The sequence below is a fragment of the Olea europaea genome, chromosome 16 (genome assembly GCF_002742605.1).
Source record: "Olea europaea var. sylvestris chromosome 16, O_europaea_v1, whole genome shotgun sequence".
In the NCBI taxonomy this organism is placed as follows: Eukaryota; Viridiplantae; Streptophyta; class Magnoliopsida; order Lamiales; family Oleaceae; genus Olea; species Olea europaea.
This window is the reverse complement of record NC_036252.1, coordinates 16,444,275-16,449,902: the sequence shown is the minus strand read 5'-3', so window position 1 is coordinate 16,449,902 and position 5,628 is coordinate 16,444,275.

Genomic DNA, 5,628 nt, shown 5'->3' with positions numbered 1-5,628 from the left:
TTCCCTCTTTTGTTCTAATCACTGTTATCATCCTTCTTCTGAGCAAATATGGTACAATCCTTAATAATATGTCTTAGCTTGCTTGATAAAAGTGTAAAATATGATATCCCCCCCCCCAAATTTTCCATTCGTATGATTATTTGATATCAAAATGTACTCATTACTCTTATATTTTGATGTAGGTCGCAATTTGATGGAAAATATGATATTTGGGTGAAGTGAGTAAAAATGGGCAAAGTGGAAGAAGTGAAAGTCCATGGATCAAGTTACAAATAATACATAGATGAGACTGGCAATGGAATCGTGATTCAAGAATGCTAAAGGTCAATTAGGTGCAATTAAAAGTCAAAAAAGTGAAATATGATCATAACATCTTCGCAAATCAATTCCCAATCGAAAAAGTTACGCATCGGTTTTCAGTCTCATACTGGGATCCATTTCTGACACATCAAGCGATTGAATTGGAAGACGACATCTGAAGAAAAGTTGTAGCCCTTTGAATTAGATTTTCAAAAGAATTTGAATCACCTCAATCGGAAACGCTGTCCGACGGAGAAATTGGATGAACTGTGCGATCGCATAGTTCAAAAACCATTCGACTACATAGAAGGGTCCAGGGAACTTTTGGGCACCACACATTTGTTCTATGCGACCGCATGGCTTATAACCATGCAGTCATAGAGTTATCCTCCGAGACCAAATTTGCCAAATCCCTAAATTGACGCCATCACTTATGAAAACACGTTTTGACACGTTTCTTAAGCCCAAAAACACTCCAGAACGTGGGGGATTGAACCTGGGCTCCATTTTTTTGTCTCATATTTGGCCAAGAAACTCCATGGAAGGCTAAGAAAACTTTGGTGAAGTAAGTGATGAACTCGATTGGTGCCGGTGAAGTCAATATCTCTTCACGCATGTAATTTGATTTTTCATTGATAAACAATTCTTGGTTTATGATTTCATATTTATTGAATATGTTTTGAAATTGGTTTAATATGTATTAGATTTTCATGGATTTAATAATGTTCTTTTCATCGAATAATTGAAGTATGTATTGAATTCCAATTTCAATCTTTCCACTGGTGTGATTCGCTAATATTATATGCTTGATGTATGTAATTGATTTTGAATCTAATTCCAATGGATTAAAGTGAGAATATCTTGTAGGAAATCTAAATTCTATAGTTATAAGTGAAATTCAATTGATTTAGTTCTCAACTTTAAGCATTGTTGTGAGATTGGTTTAACTTTTACTATATTTTTCATACACTCAATTATGTTATGTCTATTGTGAAATTAACTATTTGTTGAGTTTCAATTTCATACAATTTTATTGGTGATTTGATTACTGCATTATACTTGAGATATATTGTCGTTTCTCAAAGTGATTTGAATGAGTGATTCACATTGATTAATTCGAACCAATCTAAGGAATTCCTTCGCTTCATTATTTCACACATTGATTCAAACTTTGTTACTTTAATCATTGATATTTACATTTCATTCATACTAATAAATTCCTTACACAAAGCAAGAAGAAAACCCTACGCTTTTGACCCTTTAACCAATTTCCCATCTCCTTGTGGATACAACACCCTAAAATTGTACTACAACTATCGCGTTATACTTTGGGCGTAATCATTACCACACTGAAAAACAGGCATTCTTCCCATATTTTACCATGATGAGGTTTACCACACTTAGGGCACGGCGTTACTGTAGCACTAGATTCGATATTAGCTTTCTTATTTTGCTATTTGCCTTTTCTTTTGTCTTGAGTATTCCACTTTTTCTTTCAAATTTGCCCTTTATTTTGCTGGCTATATAATTGACTTTGTTGAGTTACTTTGCATTAACCTTCTAATACCAAATAACATCAGCTCGTTCCAACATCTCACGATATGATGTGAAACGATTTAACATAAGAATCATGCTTAGGTTTGGGCTTAACCCTTGCCCGAACCGATTTGGGTTTAACCTTTGTTTGAACCTTCGAGTCTTCTTAATTTCCATGTCAATTGAGTATGGAGCATACTTTGAGAGTTGGTCGAACTTTCGCTCATAAAGATGTTGCCTGCTTGAGTTAAAGGACTTCGCTCTCCTTGAAATCTCTTAGAGATTGAGAAAAATATTTGTCAATCACTTTCTCTTTGAATTGTTCCCAAGTTAATGCTAATTGCTGCTTCGGGGTCCTAGTTGGAGACATCGAATCCCACCAGTGACTTGCATCATCTATAAACATAAACTCCGTATACTGGTCATTTTAGTCATCAGTGCAGTCTATGAATTGAAAAAATCTCTACTTACAAAGTCATTCCTCAACTACTAGTGGACTAGATGCTCTATCGAAGGTAGGAGACTTATGCCTTCAAAATAACTCAACTACCGAGGCATGGGCAAGGAGAGTAATAGGAACTAGTGGTGTGGATGAAGATTGATTCTGATTCAGCCTGCCAAGATCTTGAACCGCTTGCAGGAGTTCCCTTATCAAGTTGTTCTGGTTTGTTCGAGACATTTTCTTTGAAATAAGAAATAGTATCTTTTATTAAATTTGTATACCAATATCAAAATATTTAGAATGAAGGGGAAAATTGAAAAAATTCATGACTTAATCACATGATTTTTTTTCCCACTTCATGAAATGGGAAAAACAATTCGAAAGATTTTATTATTAATTTTTTTTCAAACAAACGTGAAATCTACATATTCTCTACCCGTCTCACTCTTGGTCTTCTTCTGGGTCTCCTCTAGATCTTCTTCTTCATTTTCGTTAGCATTTGCCATGATTAATTGTGCAACTTCATCATCTGAAGTCATTGTTGATTCGAATCCCGATTGCGAGATAACATCACCAATCAAAGTCTTCCATTATAGATATACGCATTGCAAAAATCCTCAAAGTCAAGTTTCTTAGGTTTACTTCCCAAAATTTGAGATAGCATATTATCTTGTATAAGCTTCCCGATACATCTTTCAGGACTTATAAAAGTTTCTAGTAGATGACCTATTGCCTATTGGTCACTAATCCTGTAACTTGTATTCTTTAATTTTAGCCAATGTTGGTACACGCTTCGTATGTGATTGTCAAGTTTTAAAGATTCGTCTACCTCAAAATCAAGGTAAGCTCGAATATCTATCTCTTGTTGACTAACATGATTCCTTCTCCTAGCATTTTATCTTCCCCTAGCCATCTGTCACTTACAACCTTGATTTCTAACCCAATACATGACTACTTTATTTTTATTTTATTTTTTTTCAATTTACATTTATCTTTGCATACATATATACATAAAGAAAAATGTAGAATGTATCGTAACATGGAAAAAAAATAACATTAGAATCCTATCACTTTTCACAATAAGAATTTTTCACTTTTCTTAACATACCTGGGTCATATGATAAAGATTTAATTTAAGATTTTACTTAAAAATTGTGTTTTTTTTTTCTTTTAAATATTATATATTTTCTCCATGCATATTACCTATTTTATTACATGGACAATGCCATGCATGTCTTTACCAATTAAACAAAAGGTTTTAAATAAATTTTCCATGTATGTACATTTTTAAACAGTAAAGAAAATTAAGCTATTTTATTTTTCCATTTTGCATGTCAAGTGCTAAAATAAATTTGTTTACGTAGTTATCAATTTCAAAATTTCACAAAATTTTAAGGGAAGGTAGGAAACTTCTTATAATATGACACAGCCAAAAATCAGCTTCTTTCAAAGGTGCTAAAATATTTTTTAAATTTCCGTTAACGACTCGGTTTGGAAAATAAACCAGCGTAGTTTACTTAAAATAAAATACAAAATTCTACAGACATCGAATTGACAAGATTTCAAATTTATTCAGTAGTTAACCCATTAAACTATCAAACCCCATTAGTTTTATCCAAAATTTCAAGTAACGATTGGTTACGAATTTTTGAAGTCAAGGACAGAAGATGAAATTTTAAAAATTGCAACACTAAATCTTATTGCTTACATTTTTGTGATGAATAGTAACTTGTACGATAATTATAAAACATAACTACTTTTAAACATAATTAATTCATTAAAATCGTCTTATAATAGTGTCACAAATAATGTTCATAGAAATTTATTTATTTAAAAAAAATGTAAACATTTCATATTCGAATAAAAACATTAAGTCATCGACTTCTTCATAGCACAATGCATCTTCATCTATCATCATTCATGCTCTAAGCAGATCAGATCAACCCATAGAAAGGGAATTAATCCATGAGTTTGAAACTCAATATATATCATCGTTGCATTTCGTTATTAAATTACAAAATTCGAGCTATATATTCATACCATCACATGTAGATGAAATTTCAGCAAAATTCAATTTCTATAGAATTATCATAATATGTAGAGATGAATAATGATCATTCAAGCTATAGTAGTGCCGAAGTATCGTGCCAGAAGGTACCAATTCATTCATACTTTTAACGAAAAATCATATCTTGTAAACAAAATAACCACTTACACCTATACCTACCTTAATTTTTGTTTTGAAATATAAAGGAACAAAATGTGTGAGAGGATTTGTCCTTCACACCCTTACTATTCCTTTAAATTTATCTTAACATAAAAGGTACTTTGAAAGAAAATAAGAATAAATTCACCTTGAATTTATTTTTATTTTTTTGAAATAAAAGGAACAAAATGTGTGAAAGTATTTGTCCTTCACACGCCCTTGCTATTCCTTTAAGCTTATCTTAACATAAAAGGTACTTTGAAAGAAAATAAGAATAAATTTGGATTTGAGGAGAGGTGAATTAAAAAAGTGAATTTTTCTCTTCTTTTAACCTTCCTTTTAAGTGGAAAATTAAATGGAAGAGTTATATTATCATTAAAATTATTAAATTGAGTCTTTAACTAGGAATTTAAAGGGTATTAAGCCATAAAAATAATTTTCATAAAAAGTTTCATAAAACATTTATATAAGGAAAAATAGAGGAAAATAAACTATTCATATGGTTTGTAACCTATTTATATGAATGCCCACTAATAAAAAATTAGTTCATCCTGTTAACTTGATATGATTGTTCTTAATGTGCAAAATGATGTGTTTTTAACTCAAAAGTAATTTTATAAAAGCATCTACATGAAATTCAAACATAAGTTGCTTATGTAAAATACCAGGCTGATGACCATTGTGACAACTTTTATTCATTAAATCTTTGTAATCAAATTTATTTAAACTTAATCTCTTAACAACCCTTATTCATTAAATCTTTGTAATCAATTTTACTTAAACTTAATCTCTTAAATTGTTGGACTTTTAAATAATTTATGACTTGGACTTTCATTACCTTAATTGGGCGGCGACCCTCTTAAATGGATTACATCAATCAATTTAAAAATATAAATTCAGAACTTTACATAAATTGTCTTTGATTTATCCTTGCAAATCACTAAGAGCCTGACAATTATGATCCAATAACATTAATGTGATAAAAAGTTTCGATCTGGACATCTTAAAAGGTTGTTTATTTCTTCTCGAATGGACATTCACAAGAGTGCTATCAAACACTAGTTTAGGTGATAAATGAATGACATTAAATAATTGATTCACTTAAAAACAATTTCATATGATTCATTTAGTTGAATATATCAAA